Source organism: Lactuca saligna, chromosome 4 (assembly GCF_052625555.1).
Source record: "Lactuca saligna cultivar CGN05327 chromosome 4, ASM5262555v1, whole genome shotgun sequence".
Lineage (NCBI taxonomy): Eukaryota > Viridiplantae > Streptophyta > Magnoliopsida > Asterales > Asteraceae > Lactuca > Lactuca saligna.
In genome coordinates, this window is record NC_136420.1 from 39938436 (window position 1) to 39965479 (window position 27044).

Below are 27044 nucleotides of genomic sequence, written 5' to 3' on the forward strand. Positions count from 1 at the left end.
ATGGGTATATCTATTTAATCAAGCAAAAGTCAGAAACCTTTGAAAAGTTCAAAGAGTTCAAGAATGAAGTAGAGAATCAATTGGTCAGGAAAATCAAGATGCTTCGATCCGATCGAGGAGGAGAGTACCTAAGTCTTGAATTCCACGATTATCTCAAGGAGTGTGGAATAGTTTCGCAATTGACGCCTCCTAGGACACCGCAGTTGAATGATGTGGTAGAAAGGTGTAATCGAACCTTATTGGATATGGTTCGCTCTATGATGAGTCGTGTTTCACTACCTATATTCTTTTGGGGGTATGCCTTAGAGACTGCCGCCCATATCCTTAACCGAGTCCCTACTAAGAAGGTTGCCAAAACACCTCACGAGATGTGGACAGGGAAAGCTCACCCGTTGGCACATATCAAGGTTTGGGGTTGCGAGGCTTTCGTAAGACGAGATACTCACGACAAGCTTGAACCTCGAAGTGAGCGATGTATTTTCATCGGCTACCCGCAAACATCCTTTGGATATCTCTTCTATAGACCGAAAGACAATGTTGTCTTTGTTGCGAGGATAGGAGTTTTCCGAGAGCGAGAACTCATGAGCCAAGGAGACAGTGGGAGGCAAATCGAACTTGAAGAGATTCAAGATTCGATAGATGATGGAACCTCTACCGCTGGCATTCAACCCGAGGAGGAAACTCCGGTTGAACCGATTGACGAATCCTTACCTCTTAGACGTTCCGATAGAGTTAGAGTTCATCCCCAGTTTTATGGTTTTCATATTACTACCGAAGGGGACACGTATATTAGTGATGGTACACTAATAAATCTTGATGAACCTAATAGCTATAAGGAAGCCATGGCAGGCCTGAAGTCTGCAAAATGGAAGGAGGCAATGGATAGCGAGATCCAATCCATGTACGATAACCAAGTTTGGAATTTGTTTGATTATGTGCCCGGACGTAAGACCGTTGGGTGCAAATGGATCTTCAAGAAGAAGACCGACGTGGATGGGAACGTACACACGTATAAAGCGCGATTGGTTGCGAAGGGATTTACTCAAACTCCAGGAGTTGACTATGATGAGACCTTATCACCAGTTGCGAAGATTAAATCTATTAGAGTGATGCTAGCAATTGCCGCATTTCATGATTATGAGATTTGGCAAATGGATGTCAAGACCGCCTTCCTTAACGGAAAGTTGGCTGAGGATGTTTACATGGCTCAGCCAGAGGGGTTTGTGAATCCGAAGCATCCAAATAGAGTGTGTAAGCTTGAGAAGTCCATTTACGGACTTAAGCAAGCGTCTCGCAGATGGAATCTTTGCTTCGATGAGAAAGTCAAAGAGTTTGGATTTGTATGAAGCGAAGACGAATCTTGTGTATATGTCAAAGCCAGTGGGAGTATAGTAAGCTTCCTCGTTCTATATGTCGATGACATATTACTCATAGGAATTGACATCCCGACTCTGCATGAAGTCATGTCCTGGCTCGGGAAGTGTTTCGCTATGAAGGACCTCGGAGAGGCTTCTTACATTTTGGGAATAAGGATAGTAAGAGAAAGAAGTAAGAGACTAATTGGACTTAGTCAGAATACTTACTTAGAGAAGGTACTAAAACGTTTTAGTATGGAAAACTCAAAGAAGGGAGAACTACCGATACAAGGAAATGCCAGGTTGAGTAAGACTCAAAGTCCGAGTACCAAAGCTGAAATAGCTTAAATGAGCCGAATACCATATGCTTCCGCAGTTGGCTCAATCATGTATGCTATGACTTGTACTCGCCCTGATGTAGCCTTTGATTTGAGCATGGTTAGCAGATATCTAGGGAACCCTGGCAAAGCACATTGGATTGCGGTGAAGAACATCCTTAAGTACCTTCGGAGGACGAAAGAATGGTTCTTAGTCCTTGGAGGGAGTGATGACTTGAAGGTGCGAGGGTATAGTAATGCCAGTTTTCAGACCGATAGGGACAACTACCGTTCGCAGTCGGGCTGGGTCTTTACCCTAAACGGAGGAGCAGTAACTTGGAAGAGTTCCAAGCAAGAAACCGTAGCTGATTCAACGTGCGAATCAGAGTACATCGCAGCGAGCGAAGCGTCGAAGGAGGCGATATGGCTAAAGAACTTCATTGGTGATCTTGGAGTTGTGCCGGCCATAAAAGAGCCCATGGAGATTTTCTGTGATAACGAAGGTGCGGTTGCCTTGACCAAGGAACCAAGGGATCATGGTAGATCTCGAAATATCGACAGAAAATATCACTTCATTAGACACCGTGTAGAAGAAGGACAACTCATAGTTAAGAGGATATCATCAGAAGATAACCCAGCAGATCCGCTTACGAAGGGACTGAGTAGGGTTAAGCACTTGCAGCATGCTAGGAGTATTGGGCTGAAGGATGATATTAGTATAGATTAGATAGTATTAGAAACGTATAATAGATAAATGTAATTAAAATTTGATGATTAAATAAAGGAGTTTTATTTATAAGTAAAGTTACTGTCATATGTTAATTGTTTAACTATTGTTTCACTTTGCATGTTTTGATTTCCAGAATAATTGAGTTTATTAGGAATAATCGAATTATTCGAATTGTCCACAATCGTTCATATGTTGGAAGTAGATATGAATGAAGATTGTCATGAATTGGTGTGTAGATTGTCTAAATGGTGTTAGACATAGCAAGGGTTGCTGCAACGTTCATGAGTGCTTATGAACTGGTTTTGAGCATTGGAACAAACCTGCGTTTGCTGGAATCACTTTATGGAATATGATATAAAAGGTGATCGCAAGACGATAATATCATATAGTCTTAAAACCTAGATATATGGTTTATTATTTGTTAATTGATTGTACATTGATAATGCGAAAACGCATCAGTAACTTGGTGTTATAAAACGCATTGTTGTGTATAGTTGGTTAATGAATAAGTAAATGCATATAAGTCGAAGTTTATCTGTAAATTTTATCCTAAGACGGTAGAAGAGATATCTTGGCCACTCGATGATTTGATTTGACTTATGTGTCGGGCCCGGTCAGAACTGAATTGATGTGTTTGATTAAGTTATATGTCGAATAAATCGGAGATCGAGAAATCAAATGCTAGACTAACCATTCCATAGGATTGTCAGCATGATATCTAACAGAGGACTGTACGATCCCTTACCTAAAGGACAAGATTGATTAGATCAGAGTTTGATAGCGTCTTTAAGAGCTACGATTGCAAACCGAATTGTACTTGTATAGTTACTAGACTTATCCAAGTGGGAGACTGTTGGAATAGTGTCTAAGGCTGCAACTATATTAGAGAAGTATTTGATCCGGTTGTGCATGGTCCTTTTGGGTTGCCTTCACCATAGCAACTTGATGGATGATTTGTTAAGAGAGAGTAAATATTATAAGGAATAATATATGGTTATTTTGATTAATATATGTCATAGATTAATTGGAATTAATTTGGTGACTTAAAGAGATTAATTAAATAAGAGGGTATAAACTGTCAATCGTTTGATAGTTACACTTTAGACTATAAATCCTTATCCATGATAGGATGGACGATTTCTAGGGCTTGGATAAGCCAAAATCGTCCATAGGGTTATCAAGGAAAGGATATGGATCAACTTAAAGTCTAAGATATCCAATTAGGGCTAAAGCTGTAATCATTAAGGAGTCTACAAGTATAAATTGACCCTAGGGGTGAGGGAATTCTACACACCATCTAAAGTAGAGATACTCTGGCCGAATTCCTCCCCTCTCCTCTCTCCTAAATCATCTTGCTTGCTATTAGTGTTTGTAAGCCATTAAAGGAGTGACATTTGTGACTCTAGAAGCTCCAAGAAAACAAGATCAACAAGGAATCCAAAGGTATGATTCTAGATCTATTTCAATGTTATTATTTAACCTAATTAGTCGTCAGAAGTCTTGGATTCAAAGCATGTTTAATTAGAAATCCTAGATCCGAGCATTAGGGTTTTGCATGCGCACATAGGAAAGTTCTTATGGCTAAAACCCATCATGTATGACCTCCCGACAGACAAAACCGTTTAAATACCAAACACTGGATGATTCGGCTCTGAACCCCGAACTGAACAACCATGCTAGGTCAGAACTATCCATTGATATCCACAAACATCAGCCCTAACTACTTTCCAATGCTTAACACCAACTGCGAATACAAGATCGACGCCCGACCCAAAAGTTGAACCGATAAAGGCTACTCTAATTCATTCGTCAAAATGACTCCAACAATAGTTCAATCCAACATAGTTATCTCAACTAATCACATTGCACACACAATCTCTAAGTTCACTTCACTCTAAGCGAATACTACAAACCGATCTATAGTCACACATCACCTCCAGCCTCAACATCGACATATGATCTATCTTAAAACCAAGAACATTGTTACTCTCCCACAACCCGACACCCATTTCTACGATAGTCTAAATCATCCTAGAGAATGCTATGAGCCAAGTCATAGATTTCACACACTCCCTTAACCGCTTACCAACCTAGTGGATGCTACAACTACCCTACAGTCTTCCGGCACTTCCACGTTGACTAGTGAATGCTACGGCACCCCACCGTCTTACAACATTCCCTCACTTACCATGGATTAACCCCATGGTCTTCCTATCGATAGTCATGATGTTGCATGTAGTCCAGGGTCAGATAAATGGTCGAATAGATGATCAACCCGAGAGAAAACAATCACAACAGAACATCACATACATGCATTAGACCAAGATTTCTCAAGGTATCCAACTTAGACTATGAGAGATCCCGAACTGTAATCCCCATGGACCTGATCAACGGATTAAGGCCCCGCTATCCTAACTGAACTCTCTCTACACTCACAACCGCACTTATCTTTGATTCTTTCTGACCGCAAGGAACCCTGGCCTTCCCTCCAAATATACCGATTCAAATTTTTTCATGGGTATGAACCCTAAAATGGATCAAACTAGGAGTTATCCCTCGACAATCCCAAGTGCTTGCCCCCATTTAGATTCATCCACTCTCTTACAACCTTGTAACCACTAGATTACCAAACCATCCTACAATCTCATTACGAAACAACCACCATACTAAGTTTACTGAACTAATACCCCATGACCAACCATTGATGGGTGCCACACCCATACTAAATTAAGCACTCTACGACTCTAGATGAAGATTGTCACATCTAAAGCATATTCCCTCAATACAACTCCACACCCTTGAACAACCCCATCTGATGAAAAAGAACTGATAGGTCCACAATTAGGATATGTAGATAGACAATCTGTTGCTCCACTTACTACCAAAACAAACCTGAGTCTTATAATAATTCTACAATCTAGCAACTTAGGGAAACATACTTGGAAGCCTAGATACACCATCATAGAATTGAAGGATAGCTTGTCACAACCATTGATCTTCAATTTATACAGCTCGAAACCTTCTCAATATTGTAACTTATTAAATAAGAATGGAAACTAATCAACAATTGAGAATGTGTTGACGACAACCCAAAACCCTGATATTTACTGAACAAAACACATGCGAAACTACACATATCAAATCTGAAGTTGATTGATAGATCAATTGCTGCTCTTCCTGAAGTATAGATAACAATCTATACAGTAAACTGGGAAGTCCATCAACAACCAAAACCTTATCCAAACGACCTAACTACCACATAAACTGAACGTTGGCCAACCCAAAAGAAACATTGACCATAATGAATTCCCTGACCAACAACTACCCGTTGTGAAGACACTCATTCATTCACAAGCACATACAACATGCATCATCTCATTTTGCACCTAACCTTGACCACTTCTAGACCCAAGACTCATATACCTGGACCACAGATCCCTATAACCCAATCTTCTGAGGTCGCAACTCGAACAGATCGATGATCCTTCCAACGTAATACCTAGTTATGCTCCACTTAGGGTTTGAACTACCACCAGTAGATATTCCATACAAACTGAACTTCAAACTAGATCACTTGATATACCATATACGACTCTTGGAGCGTACCACGCAACACACGATGATCTTTTGTAGAGAAAGCCTAGCCAACTCCAGGCATTTCGAATATTAGATGGTGACCTCGTAAACTTCCTAACGTGACTGCCTCCACTCACCAAGAATCTCATATAGTTACACAAGCTGATATTTCGACCGTTCCAAAATAGCACCGACTCTTTATCTGGGAATAAATGGACGATCACACACTTCATCTATGAATCCTCAACCAACACCCCATCGTAATAATCGACATAGAAACAAGAGACGTCACTCTCACAGTCGATAGACAGCATAGATAACAAGGGTTGTCATTTCCGATACACACCTCCTGATCACTTGAAACAGTTGCTAGAATATGCCTTACTATACTCAAATAAGGCATATCCTTGACCATATATTTCACAATCCCTACCATAATGACTCTCTTATGACATAAGAAATACCTCAAGGCAGTCATACCACGAGAACCCATTAGTGCAAATACCACAACTATCTGGTAGCCCACAGGGTCTACCTTTAAATTTTGAAAGAAGAAGCTCTCTCTCTCTCTCTTTCTCTCTCTCTCTCTCTCTCTCTTTCTTCCTTCTAATATGGAAATACTAGAATAGTATAATCCTCGTCATAGAAAATGACATCTTAAACCATTAGCTGATACTTAAATAACACTGCAAATCCTTAAACAGCTCATCACATCCATTTCCTTTTTGAGCCCTGCGACTCAAATTGGCACCTCACCGATCAAATCCTTGAGACCTAAACTCAACTTTCTCGCAAGGCCTACTCCATTGAAACCCGACCGACATGGCCTGCAGGCCCAACAATCCCCAGGCCCATTCTCAATCTATACAACCGCAATTGGATAATCGGTAAAGATGGAAACACACTTTGCAATGAATCATGGCACCCAAACCATGTTATCCACCCTCAACCTACTACTTAGAACTCCTGGAATTCTTCTCGATTCGAGTATGGATCCTCTGATTTCAGTAGTACGGGTCCAATACTACCTTCCACATTTATCCCTACTTTCCTCGAGAATCGTTCCCGATTTTCTAAGTAGCTACTCAACTCCACTATCGACCAATCCAATTTCACATACCCGCTATCTAGTGAATACTCACTGCTATACAGCGCACTCATCGGACTGAAAATACTCCACAGACTCTCCTAGGATTCCCTTCACACCTCTTTCCGCCATCAGCTGTAAATGGAACTCCCTTTAATACCTACTAACTACTTCTCGAATACAATTACATGCTACATGCATTAGATAACTCTTTAACTGTAAGATCCCACCCTACAACGGTTAGAATCAAACGAGAGTTGCATAATAGAGGTAAATCTAACCTTCTAAAATTATCTAATCCCTATAACATCCAACCTCACGTATTTGATTAATAGTTAATCAAGGTTAATGGAAGTCTCAAAAAGAACAAAGCAAGCATCATTCGGGCATTAAGCCACCTCTACAAGCACATAAACTAAAGAGGCTATCCAGACCAACACATAAAATCACACTAGCATACAACCTGAACTGCTGTGACCATAACACAAAATGCATCATCAAACTCAGGAAATCCTACCACACAACTCCTGGAGATCACTAATCATAAGAATGCAACACTACCAACTCACCTAATAGGCATAAAGGCATCTTTGCTAAGCAGGCACACTATCATGTAATTCTATCTGCTCATATTAAAAAGTCATTGTAACACATGATCAAGTAAGGGTAATTTGGGAAATCACCGCTCGGGCTCTAGCTGATTATACACACTTCTTCGGACCTGCATTTAAAACTCTTTAATTTCCATGGAAAATCGTGTGACGAAAAATCATTTCTTTAGCAAAGTTATCAATTCCTCAGTTTCAGTCCAGACATACCCGAGGGTGTGCCCGAATCCCTCAAACCAATGCTCTGATACCAAATTGTAACACCTCGAATTTAAAAAAAAAATCATTTTTATTTCACCAAACATTATTCATAAATCCAAGTCATCACATAATTTTAAATCATTATTAAAACCAAGGTTGTAAAACTCGTTACTCGGTACCTGCTCGGCCAACTACCGAGTAGCGAGTACTCGGGAGTACTCAGGAGTACTCGGGGAGTACTCGGATTTGGTAATTCATGTAGTAATATTTTTAGGGAAACTATATATGTCAAAATCATAAGTTAATATCATAAGTTTATTGAAATATATAACAAAATTAGATACATGTGAATACAAAAAAACTAAAAAAACAAATAACGGTCACACTTCGTGAATAATTACTGAAAATTTAAGATATATATGTAATAATAATCACATGTGTGTATGTTAAATAATAAATCATTAAGTATATCATACATATTAATCATCGAGTTAACCGAGTTTTACAACACTGCTCAGTTCAGTAAGGGATCAATCGGGAAGTACTCAGGATTTTCTAACTCGCCTCGGCAAGGGGCCGAGTAGCGAGTACTCGGAGGAGTAATCGGTCAACTCGGAGAGTTTTACAACACTGATTAAAACAATAAAAGAGTATTCCAAAATCCACAAGACATCATAAGTGGGCGAATGTATACAATCGTGCCTCCACCTTCCTGGAATCTACAAAAGTAGTCAGAACACACTTAAATCAACAATGTAAGCACGAAGCTTAGTGTGTTCCCCAAAATACCACATACATAAATAATTATCCTCTCATGGCTATATCTCGATAAGGACCCTCCAATCATGTGTCTCAGTAAAGACCCTTCGGTCTCACATCTCGGTATGGACCCTCTGGTCATAACTTAATGTATATACCGAATAATATAACAATATAAGCCACAAGGACAGAATACATAATAACACATATCTCAATTTAAGAAAATAAGACCCTCCAATCAATAATACGAAAAGACCCTCCGGTCAATAACACGAATAAGACCATCCGGTAAATAATACGAATAAGACCCTCAGGTAAATAACATGAATAAGACCCACTGGTCAATAACACAAATAAGACCCACCAGTCACACATAAATTACCATATAGGTAGGTATACTGAGAAAAATCACCTGAATCGAAGAACCCTGAAACACTATGACATCTCCACACTACTTGCACCCGCTAATCCACTAATACTATAACCAGATCAAATCTTCATTAATAACCCAAAACCCTCAAGCTTGACCCAAGGTAAAACTTGGTCAAAATTCATCAGTCAATGAAAGTCAAGGTTAACAAGTCAGCTTCAGGATGAGTATGCCCAACATACTCAGCTCGTACGCCAAACATACTCAGCTCGTACGCATGGCGAACTCACCGTCCAAAATTAGGACCCCACACGAGTATGAGCAGTGTACCCGAAGGTATGGCCGATGTACTCGACCAAAAGGCACTTTTCCATTAAGTGCTTAATCTCTTAATTCCTTTCATTCAACACTCAGATTTAGTCCCAAAACATTATTCTAAGTCATAAAGTTTCCACCTTTATGACTTTCCAGGTCTAGAAAAGGTCCAAAAGCCAAAACCTTAACTTATTAATCCATTAAGACATCATCAAACTTTCATGAAAGGTATAGAAGGACCAAGATCACATTTTTATGGATCCTAAAAGCTCCAGAATGGATAAAGTTTCCAACTTTATCCATTATAATGGTCCAAACAACCAATATCTAGCTTTTAAGCATCAAATGAGACCAGAAGTGCATCTTTTTCAACATAATCCATTAAGTCCAAGTCTCCAACCATCATATCTAAATTACAATGATGTTTAGATGGATAAAGTGTTCAACTTTATCCATAAAAAGGTCACAAAATTTCAAGATCTAAACTTTATGCACTAAAATGACCAAAGCTCATAACACCCAAAACTAGCTAGATCTAACAAATGTATCATCAAGATTCAAACTTTATACCTCTAGAAGATAGATTAAGGTGAAAAAATCCAGATCTACAAGCTCCAATGCTACCATGACTTCTCCAAGAATTTCCTTCTTGTCCAAGGTGCACCATACGTACTCCAAAGCACTCGAAAATACCTTCTTTTAGCTCACAAGGCTCAACTAGGGTTAGGATTTCATGGAAGGGGTGTTGGATGGGTGGAGGTTAAGAATGGGATTGTTTTGGGGATTTAAGAACCTTAAATAGGGCTTAAACAAAGAAAATAGGGTTTTGGCACTGATTGCGTATGCCCAACATACACTTCCATGTACGCCCAGTGTACTCAGCTTGACCCAAAACCGACCAAACTTCAAATGGTCATAATTCTTCATTCTAACTCTGCTTTCCACTTTCTTTATATCCATGAAAAGGTAACAAGAAGACCTACACTTCTATCAACTTTATTTTTCCTAAAACCCACTCGAACTTAGATCCTAAATTCATGAAAGGCCCGAACCAATGCCTTTACCAATACCCTTGGGCTCTAAAGCACAAACACAACTCTTTTAACACACAAATGACCTTAACTACATCCAAAAGGGTCTAAACCTTTCTTATTAAAAGCATCAAAATCTTCTCATATCCAAATTACTACCCACGAGCCTTAAATCATAAAACGATCTGAAACAAGATGTTAAAGTGATTATCCATTCAGAGTTTGATCGCATTGCTCTTGCATTGGATGTGCTTTATCTAGACCTTTTTACTTGATCTATGGGTGGTGGTGCAAACTGCATGCACTATAGGTCTAAGGGATGACTCCTCCATCCTGAACTCTTAGAATGCCAAGTCCTTCTTGGTGCACTTTTGTGGTCTTTCTCGTGTGTTCCTTCATGACATTTAGGTGGATCTAGGGTCGTGTGTAGTTAGACACATTCTTTTCCAATGCCTAGTCTTTTGCCTCGGAGCTTTCCACTCGCATACACCAAGTGTGATGATTTCTGGCGTTTCCCTTGTGGGCGACCTGAATGAGTCTAATGGTCTCATGTTTCCCATTGAGTATGTTCATGTTTGTACATTGATTCACTTTATTTGTGGTTGCACCAAAGTTTGGCGCTCACAACAGCCTGTTTGCAATCCCAAGCGGTGATATTGCTTTTGCCCCTTGTATGAGATCGAAGGGTATTCCTTCAACTTCTAGCCTTAGGTCCTGGCGATGGAGCTGAGACATTGTTGGTGGTTCTCCGACTCATACTTTTTTCGATCTTGATGGATGCTTACCTTTTTCCTGCCTAATGAAATGCCTAACTGTGACCAAAGGGAAATTGGATCTTCCTGGGGTAATAGGGGAGGGGGTGGCCCCATGGTATCGATACCCCGTTGATAGGGTGATCGATGGTTGTTGGTCAAAATCATGGCGTGCTAGCTTCGAGGAGGAATGAGCACCTAGTATTCTAGGCATTCATCAACAACGATTTTTGGGGGTAATGTCTTGTCTTTGCGTCCAATGCACCGATAGACTCCTAGGCGAGACATTCTTCCAGTAACGAGTCTCCAACCTCCTCGTGATCTAGTTTTTCTTACTTGATTATTTTATATGGGCAAGTATCTTGCTTTTCCTGTTTGTTCCTTTTCTATTGCGAGTTGGGCAATTTTAGTGTTGACCCTCTTGTCGTCCGAGGGATCGCATGGAAAGGGTCTGCATAAGAAGCAATATGGCAGATGTTAGAGTCGATTAGGTATTTATGTGGCATTGGTGATCTATTTTGAGTCAATGTCTCTTTCCCGGAGAGATTTAGTATGTACCTTTGTGATTTGGTTGTCGAAAGGTGCTAAGGGTAGTCTGTTCGGAGTGTCGGTATCTATGGTTTTCTCTCGGGGACTCTGCTCAACTTTGGGATGCCCACTGGATCATATCAATTCTTGCTCTGCATTTTGGTATCTTTGGCCCTTCTAACCTCTAGCCATGTGGGTGACATAAACCCTTTTGGTGATAGATAGAGACTCACTGATGGTTGGAGAGAGTTACACTTCAGCTTCCCGTGCATGTCAAAGGCTTGTTCTAAGTCCTTCTTTGCCATTTGTTTCATTTTCTTTGAGGATCTTTATAATCTTTTGATGATTCGAAGTGATTTCTACTTAGTCATCTGAATGTTGTCCCTTCCCCTCCTTTAGAATGAATTCACCTGGACTTGGCATCATCTACCTTCTTGTGGTATTGTGGGGTATAACTGCCTCGCTTAAGTCAAGGTAATTGATGCGCTTTCATTGTTTCTTGCCATGTTTTCTTGTTTCCATTTGATTTGTAACATACCTAGGGGAGATCGATTCCCAAGGAGTTCTTGCACTTACTGGACTGATAACCTTAGGTTCTGTTGTCTTGTTGTCCTCTCCTACTTGCCCCCTCCCCCTTTTCGTTGATTATGGTCCACGCTAGCCCTAGGGTGGCAAGGGCCTGATAGTAACGGTGTGCGCGTGGACTTAAGGGAACTATAATGGTTGATCCACTACTCGTGCTAAACTTCATGGTGTTGTGGATCTTTGATGGTATGGCTTGTAGTTGGAAAAGCACCGACCGCTTCAGCGGTATGTTGTACTCTACTAGGGAGCATACTACTGAAAACTTGATCATACATGTGACCCTATCTCTTCCGTCACAACTAATTATAGTAAAAGGGAGACGTATCGCACTTAGTGGCCATAAGTTGTACCCTGTAAACCCTATGAAAGGACCAACGGTCGGAGGTGCTAAGCTTTCCTTCAAAGAGAGAAATAATTATTGGAAACAGTGCTCATAAAGGATGTCGGTACTGCTATTCTTGTCTATGTAAAGATCGTTGATATGTATCTAATGTATGCAGGCGATTATCAAGAACAAATCCCTAGGGTTCCAGCCTAGCATCCTCAGATCGTCTATCAAAAAACTAATATTGAGGATGTTTCTAGGGAGTACCTAGATGTGGTCATCTATTTTACAACACTCACTCCTTTCATGGGGCAACATGATGGTAAGAATCTCCTCCTTAACTTGGCACTTTTCGGTATCTTTCTGATCTCGAGCATTCTTTTGCTCAGCATCAAACTTGGACCTTAAATCATTTGCGATTACTGTATGACCACCCGTTAGATGATTTTCATCCATTTCCTTCCTCTGAACTGCACGCTCGCTAATATCGTGGGTTTTGCTCTTGTGGTACTCACATTATTTCCATTTCTTTTTGTCCGGCTTTGGAGGTGTTTTCTCAACTGCATTCACCTCAGCTCAGTGCATTTGGGGTTCATCTTTACGAAATGGATAAAATCTTTGGGATAGGTGTCTTGAGTGTCGGTTGTTCTTATCATGGCTTCTTTCATGGTGATCTCAGTGGTTGGGGATTTATTGGAAGTTAGCTTCTTCTTGCTTAATGTATGCATTTACGACATCCTTTAGGTTGGCTTCCTTCATTTCCTTACCATCGATTTGTCGGAGGTATTTCTTGACTCTATATTTGAGCTCGTCTCTCGACTGAGGTTTTGTCCCCTGCATCTTCTTTGACAAAGGGTTGGGGAGTAGACCTTGGGCAAAGGCACCAGGTACGTGGAACGCTTCATGGCGCAGGACTTTGAGCGTTGCCAACATGAATCTATCATAATATTCTTGTATTGAATCTTCTTATTTTTCTTAAATGCCATTATAGTGCTTGCATCTCCCTTCCCTTTACTCAGTTGCATGAAATTGTTGATGAAAAGGTGCCATAACTGCTCAAAACTCTAGATGCTACCTAATTGCAGCGCCTTGAGCCATTTTTTGGTGTTTCCTGATAATGTAACAGGGAAATACATACAAATGAATCGCTTGTCCATCCTCAGTGATGTCATCATCCATTCATAAGTGTCGATGTTCTCGTCGGGGTCGATTATGTTGTCATACTTGGGGATGTTTGGTATCATCTTCGAGTATAGGATCTCATACCACAGGTGCTCCTGGCAGAAAGCAGAGTTGATGCTTCTAACTAGGTTTTCCATGCAAATGTATGGAAAACCACCATACATGTAACACCCGGTTTTGAAATTGTTTCGTTGATCGGGGTTGTTGCCTAATTATCATTTCCATATGGTTTAGGGTTGGCCTAGTTCGGAGGTGAGGGTCATAGCATAAGTGACCCAAGTATTTGTTTGTGTCTTCGGAAGCCAAGGGTATGATTGTAAATGGATGTCTCGGTTTTTTATGAGTTTTTGGTTTTATTCGGAATGGTTTAAGGCTTGGGCATGTTGTTAGGAGCATAGGGCTTCTCGCAACCTTTTCATGGATATAAGGTTCGTTGGAAACGAACCTCGGATGAGGAAGATATGAAACTTTGAAGTTATTGACAATTTTGGTCCCTAATGGAGATTTGTGGCAAGGCAGTCCCACACATGTAAGGAATACATGTTTGTGTTTGGTTGGGTATGCCCAACGTAAGATGGGTTACGCCCATCCTAAGCTGGTTTACACCGAACATAGAAGGCTGCATGGTCACAGATGGTTTGTGAGTATGTCGGGGGTACTAAGAGGTACACATGACGTACCCTATTTAGACCAAAACCCTAATTTTAGGGTTTGGCATCATATAAGGAACATTATGCCTCAAAGTCCAACCTCCCTTTAACCCAAAAGTAGCTACTACAAAACCCTAATCCCCTGTTTTTATGTTCTGAGCATAGAAAATCATTTTGGAGTGCATCTTGGTGCTTTAAAGGAAGGTGGCCATTGTTGAAGCATCATCAAAGGAGCAAAGGCTTATAGATCAAGAACCTTATCAACATTTGGCATTCATATAAGGTATAAAGCTTTGTACCTGGTGTTTATTTTGTTAGATCTCTTTAAGTATGGGTTTTTGGACCTTTTTGGTCCCAAGGATGAAGCTTTATGGTTCAAATTTGATTCGTAGGCTTAGGGTTGCCACCCTTGGTGCTATTTGACTCCATAAATCATAAAGTTGCCATCTTGAAGGTATTAATGGGTTCATGAAAGAGTTAAGACCATATTCACGGAAGTAGAATGCCATTTTTGGATTTTGGGTTATGTGGGGCATGCAAAATCACCAAGTCAGTGACTTTATGGGTCAAGACGTTTAGTAGAGCTCAAATATGTGGTTTGGACCAGTTGTTGGGAGCATTAAGTGCTTAATGGTATAAGTGGCTTAATAAAGTAGTACGTTGGGGGAACAAGTATGTACGCTCATTGTACATGCTAAAGAGCCTGTACGCACAGCGTACAGCTGAGTACGCCCCACGTACTTAGTCAGTGGACTAGTTTTGTTTTGGGCCTCAATTTGGGTCATTCATTGGACTTTGCTACTTTGGGCTTTAGTGGGCCATCTGGATTTGAAACTTTGGACTAGAGAAGAATTATTTGGCCTTAGGTTGAGGACCATATGAAGGTATTGGGCCCAATTGGAAATTGGGCCATATATTGGGCCTTGTAGGAGTGTTTATCTTTTTGGGCCAAGAGTTTAGTAGAGTTCATTTTGGGACAAGAGTATATGGGGGTAGAATGGTCTTTTACCCAATTAGGACTTATGGTTAAGTTAGATTAACTGACTAGATGTACCAGGTAAAAGTTTCCGGTTGTCACATCCAGGGACCACAAGATCTTGAGAAACCTCTCGCGGAGAAATCTAATGACGTGAAACCCCTGCACAGCCACCCGACGAGGAAGGGGTGGGGTAGCCTTTGAAGATATTTTTACTTGAACAATGGGCTACTTGAACACACGTTGATTCCCCTCAGGTCGGTGTACGTCACCATCGGGGATCACCACAAGTCCCTCCGGGTTGGAAGAAAGTGAGCTCGGCAGGCGGGTTAGGTTATGCCTTCGTTGAACATGCAACCACGAAAATAGGCAGAACATCTAGAAGCTAATCACTACTATTTGCAGAAGAACCATGTTATGGCCGTGTCACCAGTGCCGAAAAATGGGAAGATGCTCAGTGTGGCGCAGTGGCGGAAGAGTATCGTGGAGGTCAACCACACAATGCTCTAACTTTCCCTAATAATGCTTCTAAAGAACGGAGTCGATTGACACTGGAGTTTCAAAACCTGTCAGTACAATCAGAACGTGTGAGCCTCAATAAGGATTAGGGTAAAAAAAGAAAAAAAAAAGGGGGGGGGGGGAGGGCGAAGAAGATAGTAAGACCAGAAACACTTACCATCCATGACAACATAAAAGATCAACATTTTCCCCCGTGCACGCCAGGAGGGGCTCATCCCAACACCAGAAAGAACGGCCTTCGAGTACTCGTCGGTAACGAACTGGAACGTCTTCAAGATTTCATCAGTAACTTGGTTGTGTGGGAATAACTTGTGAGTAAAATTTGACATTTCGTTCGCCCGATAATGCCCATAACTAACTCGCTCCCGGTTGACCCACAACCATTTATCTTGCCATTTCTTAGGATTCTTGCTGTTAGGGACCAAGACGTGGCCACCACGATCGGTGGAGAACATGAAATTATCCCTAGTAGCACTAGACCAGAAGAAGAACTTGAAGACGAATGAGTTGGGTAGAATGTTGTTGGCCCAACAAAACATCTTGAAAGCAACCATCTTATTGACAGCGTTCAGAGTGAGCATCTTAATACTGCAACGATTCTTTTGAAGCAACTCGTCTTGAAAGTCAGTCAGAGGAAGACGAAGTCCAACATCGAAAGTCTTAAAATAGATTCCAACCTTCTCGGGAGGGGGCGATAAGATCATCGAGTTAGCAATCGGAAGCTCCATGTTATCGGTAGGAGAAAAGCCATGGGTATCCCGTAGAAGCTCAATTTCTACAGGGGAAGGAACAATACCAGGTTGGTTCATCATGGATGGAAGAAGAAGAGGCAAAAGGGAAAAAATCAAAGCAAAAAGGAGGAGTAAGAGAAAAGGCATGGGTAAAATAAGGAAACAACCTTCACTTATAAGGGAGTAAAGAAGGTGGGATATTTGAAACTCCTTGACGAGTGACGTAACTGACTGGCATAATGGACAGTCACATCGCCAAAAATATTGAAGCGTTGCTCAAACCCTAGCTTGACATGTTTAATGGCAGTTAAGTAAATAACATCAAAGCTATCCCAGCATACACTATTACTAGTGGACTGGGGGACTTGATTACATGCCTTGAGCATGGGATAGACGTCACACTCAGGAAGCACTAAAGACGCCTCAAGGAAGAGCAGTAGGCCAGGCTACACCCACCATAGCCGCCCCGACAAAGCCTCTCTCCAGCGTGTGTCCCTCTAGAGCTAGATGACCGTGTGGAAGGCTCAACCTTCAATGGGTGCCTTCCTTTCCACGATAAACCAAACGAATCCCATTGCCAAGGAGTATCCTCAGAGCATTATTACCTGAACTAATTGCTAGATTTGACACAACAAGGAACACGGTTAACTAATCAAGGTGTCGGATCCTGTCAGACCTGATGATCTTATCACCATACGGAATCCCAACAAGTCTCAGTATAAAAGGCCTCCTCTCAAAAGGTAAGTTGTTCTTCCCTAGTTCTCACCACACACTCTCAGTTCAGCTACTAACTTGAATGTGAGAGTGTTTTCCTGGGAATCCCTCCTAGAGAACAGTTGACAATTTCACTCTTTTGTGACCTTCCAAGTCTTCTCGGAGCACCCGATACCCTTTCACTGTGATCAGAACCATCATTCGAGATAACCGAAGGACCGGATCACATTAATCTTACAACGCATTTGTCTAACTATCATTCTAGCTTAAAGGACTATAACCTTTGCCAAAAAGAGTAGCATGGTGTCATTATGCTACTCTACAACATAGTAGGAAATTTAGTCCTGCCTTATTCTAGCTTAAAGGATTATAACCTTTTGTGAAGAAGAGTTGCATGGTATCCTTACCCAACTCTACAGCATAGTAGGCAGTTTAGTCCCATCTTATTCTGTCTTAAAGGATTATAACCTTTTCCAAGAAGAGTTACATGGTTTCATTACCCAACTCTACAAAATATCAGGCAATTTAGTCTTATCTTATTTTGGCTTAAAGAATTATAACTTTTGACAAGAATAGTTGCATGGTGTCATTAACCAAATTTACATCATAACGGGCAGTTTAGTCCTGTCTTATTTTGGATTAAAGGACTATAATCTTTGCCACAATGAGTTATATGGTGCCATTCCCCAACTCTATAGCATAGCAGGCAGTTTAGTCCTACGTTATTATGGCTTAAAAGATTATAACCTTTGCCAAGAAGAGTTGCATGGTGCCATTACCCAACTCTACAACAAAATAGGTAGTTTAGTCTTGTATTATTCTAGCTTAAAGGATTATAAACTTTGCCAAGAAGAGTTGTATGGTGTCATTACCTAACTCTACAACATAACAAGCAAGTTGGTCATATCACATCCTAGCTCAAAGGCTCATAATCTTTGTCAATAAAATTTTCATGGTAACATGTGGTCTAGTCCTATCTCGTGTCTGCTCAAAGGATTATAACATTTGCCAAGGTGGAGTTGCAGTATTTCACTAACCAACTCTGCAAGGTAATGAGAAGTTTAGCATTATCTTAAAGGATTATATCCCTTGCTTAATGGCTCACGTACAGACTTCCAAATAAATAAAATACCCAATAAAAATGAAGATAGAAAGGATAATATGCTAAACCAAGGTACAATCACAAGTATACAAAAGAAGGAAGTTTTTCTAAGTACAAGCCAAAACCTGGCATATTAAGACCATGCATGGCCACCAAAAGAAAATCAAGTAAAGTTTATCTTCGCACCCACTATGGGTAGCATAATAGGAACAATGTCAGAAAAAGGAGAGTCTCTTATCACTTACCTTCGCCACCATTCATGCCAGTAATTTTTGGAGTTCTGGTTGGATCCGTTCATCCACCATTATCATCCGTATAGAGTCGAAGAAGGCCATTAATGTATAGAGAGCCTAACTTCATGAGGAATGTGTAATGATATGTGAGGAATGAATCAATAGCACCCACCATCTCTCTAGTGTGGATAGAAGTTGAGCTAGCAGCACGAGGATCAAACGTCCCAACATCAATTTTCTTGTGCAACGTCTCCCTTCCAAACTCTTCACCAGCAGCAAAGCACATATGTATGATCCGACCAACATCATGCAAAAAGTAAGGAAGCTTAATGACCTTGTCTACCATCCTAACGAATCCCTCATTGACAAGCCAATCCAAGTTACTCATAACACGGGACATTTTCGCTTCACGATCAAGCGGCAACTTCTCCTTGTCCAACAACTCTCTCTCTCTCTCTCTCTCTCTCTCTCTCTCTCTCTCTCTTTAGACTTTCCACTCGGCCACTCAAGGATTCATTCTTCTAAAAGGTGTCTTCGAGTTTTGCTTCTTCGTTACCGCACCGTTCCTCCAAACTCTTTCTCTCGCCAGCCATTAGCTCCAATTTCTAATGAGAAGAATCAACATTAGCCCCTAGCGATACCAACTATAGTTGTGCGTTCCTTTCAGTGGAACGAAGTTTAACTATCACACTCTTAAGGCGTCTGATGTGTTGAGCTCCGAAAACAAGAAAATTTTCACTTTGGGTAGAAGAAAACTCCATGAAATCAACCGTTTGTTCGTTTGTAACCATCTCAGTAATAGTTTCCTTAGGGAAAGCATGGAGACAAAATTCCATAGCAACCTCTCGACCGAAAATGCAGGATTCATAGGTAAGATTCCATTTGGGTACAAGTATGTTGTTGGAAGAAGGATTTTTTCCCGGAGGACTAACAATAAGATCATTGTAGTAAGACATCTTTGAAGCATCACGATATTTGGTTTGGTTTGACAATGGGAGTTGCTCCGGAACAGTACCGGAGGGATCCTTATCAACACTGGTGCGACAACTGTCAAATTCAGGTCATTCTCGGACTTATGCATCTTTTCATAAACCATATATAAACTTCATTCCATGGCCTAGTAGAATAAATTCGGTCACAATTTTGTAGAAACCTGGATACAATTAAAATCTAGGACTAATATACTTGACTTTTAAAATTGACGTGAATTGTTCGACTACTCTAGAAAATGCCAGTAGCCGAATTAGAACAAAATATAAACATTGTTATAATTGAAAAGGGTATCAACCCCTAAAATGAATTAAAATCTTCTAATTTCACTTCATTATAATGTTAAATAGCTAAAAAGGTCAGAAAATCCTAATAAGCCCTAAAAAACTAAATTTTATAGAATTCAACACGTAAGATTCCATAAAATTTGTTATGAACTTTATAATATCAATTTAAAGTAACTAAAACTCGGAAACATAATCATGGAAAGAAAATTTTAATTATCAACATTTAACCCTAATCTACAAGTTAAAAGTCGAGATTTATGAAAAGAAAACTAGGCTAATGCATAGTTTATAAAAATATGGAAAATTTATAAAAATATAGAAGGGATTTTATCTAAAAGAATCAAGTGAGAGGGATAGCCTCTAATGCCCTCAAAAACATGGCCTCCCCTCTCCCAAGGCACCCATCCACTTCCCAATACCCCTAATCATTTTTACCTCTCTTCCACTCCAACTTCTTTCTCTCTCTCTCTCTCTCTCTCTCTCTCTCTCTCATTTTCTATCACTTTCACCACACAATTTATCTCAACCCCCTCTCTAACTCACAAAAATTAGTAGCCAAGATGCCCTTTCCACATCAAAAATCATCTTCTTCAAGTGTACTTCTTAAGGTAATCCCAAAAACCAAGCATTATCCCTGCATTTCCACTCAGAATTTCACCATTTTATGCATTTCTTTCTACTTATACTCCATTCTATGAAAAGCTCTTAAGCTACATACCTTAAACATGATTTTGATGGTGATTTTGGTAGGTTTTCACACAAAAACAACATGATGGGATTTAACCAAAAGAACATCCTATGTGCTCATGCAAACCCTAAAGCTTGGATCTATGTTTCTCTATTGTACATGCAATTCATCCAAGAGTTATAAACCCTAGATCTAGTGATATATATCGAAATAGACATAAGAATACAAATCTAGATTTTCACCTTTTCTTGAATGGCTTGAATTCCTTGTCTTTGGAGCGTAGAAACACCACAAGCAAGAGGATGACCAAAGAGAAAGTAGAGAAGCACCGATACCATCCTGGGGTTCTTCCAAAAGAGTTCCACCCGTTTTGGGGGATATAGGGGTCCTTATATCGTGAGGCAATTAGGGTTATCAGCTAGGAAACCCTAATTTGACTGCTTAGGCCTTAAGCAGCCCATGGACTCCCTTTAGAACAACCCTTGGACGAATTCCTTATGGGATTCCCATAGAATTCGTCCAACCTATGTTCCAAGGTGATCCATAGCCCAATTGCAACTATCTTATAATTACAATTCTAGTCCCTTAAGTTTAATTAATGTCTTTTAGTTACAAAACTAACTCTTAATTAATTCTTGACTAATATTAATTAAATAATATGATTTCTCCTTTAATATATTATTCAAATAATATATTAATAATTCATAATCAATCCTTTTTCTCCTTAACTCATCCTATGAAGTTGTTTTGGTGAAGGCAACCCAAAAGGACCATACACAATCGGGTCAAGTACATACCAAATATAGTTACGGGCTTAGACACTAATCCAACAATCTCCCACTTGGATAAGTCTACTAACTATAATGTAGGTACAATCCAATTAGCAATCATAGCTCTCAAAGACATTGTTTAACTCTGATCTTATTAATAGCCTGTCCTTTAGATAAGGGATTATATATTCCTCCATTCTAGATATCATATAGACTGAGACATGGATTATATTCATTCTCTCAGTTTATCTATTGTTTCTCGATTTCCAATTTATGATGACTGACAAGAGACTACATTTAAACACATCAAATTAGTCCCGACCTGGCCAAGCGCTTAGGGTGTCATCACTAAATCATCGAGGGGCCCACATATATCGCTTTTATCCCACTATGGGTAAAAGGAACGGATAAACTTCGACTCAATGCTCGCTTGTACTCACTCACCGAATCACACACAACAGTATGTTCTATAACACCAAGTTACTGGTGTGTTTACATATTATCAATGTGTAACCAACTCATGAGATACAACTCACACATCTCGGTTTCAAGAATATAAGATATTATCGTCTCACCAATCACTTGTGATGAAATCCATGAAGCGATCCAAGTGAGCATGGGTTTAATCCAATACTCTAATCGTATAGCAGCACTCATGAACCCTGCAACAAACTTTTTCTATGTCTAAAACACTTTAGACAATCTACAGTCACATTCATGACAATCTTCTTTCATTCCTACTTCCAAAGAATCAACGACTGTGGAGGGTTTGAATAATCTTATTATTTGGGAAGTCAAAATATGCAAAGTGAACCTGAAAAATAATACTAATCCTATATGGTCCCAAATTTTTGAGTATAAATAAAACATTTTATTTAATCACCATATTGATTACTCATTATTTGTTGTTTCGGGTAATCAACTTCTTACTTGAATTATACAACAATTGTCCCATGCTCTTAGCATCCACACTTTGTTTACCTATGGTCCTTACTTTTTCAAATAGTATAATTGAATAACATTTTCCATAACCCACGTTTCACAATTCCCAGTCCTTATCACAAGTGTGAGAATACCAAATTTTTGCCACTTATAGAATATGTTAGATTCTAACATTTTATTCAACGGTCCTTTTGTAATCTCATAGCGCCAAATTCACCAAGAGTTTGCCAATGAAATTACAAAGTGCTCTATTGGAGATTGTTACAAGCCAATTCCATAGTCATGAAGTCTCACATTCAAAGTACATTCCTTTGAACATCCTTCTTGCATAGAAGTTTCTAATCTAGACATTGATTTTCCATATCCAACTCCCAATATGGAAACATTTCCATATTTTCCATACGACAACTCATTCTAGATAGAGTCCTATCTACTCATAATAAAGTCAATATGGTCTATCAATTACTATACTTCAAAGTGTCCACAAGCGACCAATCCTTGGCAAACCTTAGATTGTCCTTAACAGTTGTTTAATTAATTTAGTCAAAACCAGTTCTATTCCGTTTTTCCCTCTAAATGCCCTAGGCATTTGGAAAATTTTAGAACGGTCGAATATTACAGCAATCGATCCTATACCCGAAATCTATGGGATACAATTCATAATGAAAACGTGATACTTTACCAGTTTCTTGCTATAATATTGTCATAATATTTCTAGGTGTCGTGTTCTCAAAATTCAAACTATGAAGAGGGATGCCATAATCATAATCGAAATTTAAGAATGCAATTAATAAATATATCCTTGACTAAATTCAATTAAAACTTCTTGATCTAATCTTTTGGATTGAAAACAAAGTATAACGCTCCTTTAATTATAGCAAAACAACTTTTCAGCCCTTGCAACTTTGCAAAGTGGAACTTTTCTTTTTCTATAATTAATATTGCCAACTTGCAATACTTAAAAATAATAATAATGCTCCCACTAACATGATGCTTTATCCATTCCAGCATAACATTTATACTCCCACTAGCTTTGACACGTATTCAAGCTAAACTTCTAGAAAACAATACTTATTGAGTTCCAAAGTTCATTGTTTCTAATACGATATGCTTTGATAATCCTTTATCTAATCTTCTCAAACTCATACATCATCCCCTAGATAGCTCACATGTGTGTCTAAACTATTTTAGAGCTTATATTACTAAGTCCCAAACGTTCAAACTAATCGCCAAATCTCACAATTCAAACTATGAAGAGGGAGGTCGTTATCATAATTGAATTTGAGAATGCAATCTACACAATTGCTATCTTCATAAAATCATTCTTAGTGAAAGCGTTTCCGCATAATCATTTTCATGCAGCAGAGAAACCATATGACACTTAGATTTTTCTAGTGTGTGTGTTCCGATCCATGAGAATTGCCATAACCATAATCGTAGGATAATGTTTGTGACAAATTAAAACTTTTATGGACAGAATTTGTTCATTCTTAATTTATTGCCATCAAGGATTCCACCATTGCTTCCAAGTTATTTAGCAGCTCACCTATACCAGTCAATGTACTTTCATTAAACAAGCTATTTGCCCTTATGCACTCAATTGAGAACTTGTAGAACTCATATGCATAAGCAAATTTACTATTATGGCATAGAAATAAAAAAAATTCAACACGATAGGTTATAAACCACAAGTCATGTGCTAGTGTTTAATAGGTTTACTTCTTGTTTTGTTCTTGAAACTTTTCAAGATCTTTAGACTCCTACTGACCTCTTCACATATCAAATTCTCTTATCAAGAAACATTTCTTGACAAAACAAATATCCAAGAGTTAGTGTGTGTCTATATCAAGACAAAACCTACACACAATTCAATACTAGTTGGTCTTTGTCTTATTCAAGACATCACAACTTACCAAAATGTGCAAGTGTAAGAACATTCCTACTTAAGATTTTGTCACCCAAGTCACAATCTTGGAGTAAATTCTAAGACTTGATTTTGGAACGAAGTACGATACATATTATTGACTTAACCATTTCAACAATTCTTTATTCCTCTTCTTAGCCAAACTAGTGACTTAATATGGTTCTATGATTACCAAGACAATCATAAAACATGATACAAAAGTACTCTCCCTTCTTCTTAGATTGGAGAAACATTTTATCTTTCTACCTTCATTGATTCTACTTATTCGTTATGCCATTCAATGAAACTTTTCAATGATTCAGAATTACACTTAATTTTGTAAGTATAACCACATTTACTAGACTTTTAGTTAATCATTACGAATAGTGTTATTCATGGCGAACTTGACTAGTGCACAACATTGTGTACTAGTTCCTCTAGTCCTTCACTTGACGCACATACCTGTGTGATCAAGGAATTAGTCTTAATTACCTAAGTACCAAGATTTCCATACATCACATAATACAAGTTGTATAATTCCAAATTTCTGCCCAATTGAAACTTGGGCAATGGGAATTTTTCTTTACTTAGAGAAATTTGACACTTCCATAAATAACATAACTAAGAATCACATCCATTTATAGAAATACACAAACATCAATTTTTCACAGTGATTTCATTGCAAGGTTATATATAAATAAGACAATTCAAAATTTTATTTTATTCATAAAGCAGCGAAAAACATGTCCTTACAATGCAAAATCAACTAAAAAACTATGTAATCATATATTCCTAACAAATCTATCCTAACTTTCTAAGCTCAAAATCTGATTTTCAAATCCATGCGATCGTGATCCATTTCTTCGTGATCAGACTCATCTTGCTCTTCCATCAAGCTTCCTCTCTTTTTCTTAGATCCTACAAAGCATTCAAATGTAATCTTATCACATTATGTATTAAGAATCAATGAATAGGAACTTAATGGAGTTAGATAGTGGATTTTACCATAAGTAGACCCAAATGTCTTGACTCTCCCATCTCTTAGATCTCTCAGGTAGACTAGGCAGCTTTGTCTCCAATGCCCCTTCTCTTGGCAATAAAAGCAAGTTGATTCTTTTGGAATAACACACGAAACTACTTCAAACGTTGCCTTTTTCTTATGATCAAACTTTTCGACCATGGCATGCCTTTTTTTACATTGCCTATGTCCATGGAGGTTTGGAAGGCAGATCCACCAATTGACTTTTCTTCTCCGGCACGCCAAATCATTGCTGATTCAACATCAACAAGCAAATAGGTGAGATCGATGAGGGTCACGTCGTGGTCTATCATATAGTACTCTCTTACGAAATCACTATACGAGTTAGGAAACGATTGAAGAACCCAGTTAACAGCCAGCTTCACATACACAATGACTCCCAACATTCTTAACCTATCAATGTGTGACTTCATCTCTAAGATGTGTGCACACACTGACTTTCCATCTTCATGTTTCATCGCCAACAGTTCTTGAGTGACCTTGAACTTTTCAAGCCTTTGAACTTGTGGGTTGGGGAGAACAATAGGAGGATGTAGAGGAAGTGAAGCATGATCTCGTGTTCCTTGATCGAATCGTGGAATATCATCTTAATGTGCGACTCATGAGTTACTTGATTGTAGCAATAGGTTTTCGGCTTCGATCTCTTCACAAGTGTAGAACCTCACCCATGAAACAATGTTATAATATATATATATATATATATATATATATATATATATATATATATATATAGGCGAAAGCTCGAATGAGAACGATTATGAAATCAAGAACGCAAGAACAAATTTGGGCCACATATTTCAAATTTTCCACTTAAATGCTATAGCGGACTAGGAGGATGGAATGGATAATATTCATATATGAATATATTGCAACATCCCAAATACCATGACAAAATTTATCATTTTATTAAAAAGATTTTCATAAAACCATAAGACGATCAACCATTGTCAAATAATAAATAATTTAGAAGGAGGATGTGTAAAATCACACCTTCGCATTGTCCGATCATCTGAAGTATATGAAAACATTGAAATCAAAAAATATAAGCCAAATTCTAATGAGTTCCACCAAAATACCCCAAACACTATACATATACAATGCATGTACACTTCACCCACAACATCAGACTGGATTGGCCCTAAGCCCACAACATCAGACTAGATTTCCCCTCCTGGCCGACAACTCCTGACTGGCTTGGTCCCGAGCCCACAACACAAGACTGGATTGCCCATCCTATCGCACAACTCAACAGTGGCTTGTTCCCCCACCCACAATATGAGATTGGATTGCATGTCCGACCCTTAACATACTGGATTGCTCCTAGGTTTGTTGGCTTACAACACAAAGTAGTACCACCTTAACACACCCGCATTATGCCAACATATGAAAACAAATAAATAATAACAAATGAATAGAAGTAATCTTATAAATCCACCAATCAAGCAGACCACTATAGCATAGCAACATCATATACACAATGATACATAACATAATTTAGTGGGCCGACATTGGTTCCTTCGACCCACGAGTATAGTGAGAAAATCATCTCAATACAAATACAAGATGAAGCACACATTCAAGCTGATGATTTCTTGTCTTCTCATGTTAAAAGCATAATAAAATCCTATTTAAAAATTAACTTAATAACTAACTCACGAAAGGTCTAGGATTATAGTTACATCTCATTTGGTCAAAAGACCATTTTGTCCTTCCAATACTAAGTTCCAACATGATTGACCAAAATTCAAACTGGTCAAAAAGTCAACGGTCAACCCTTAG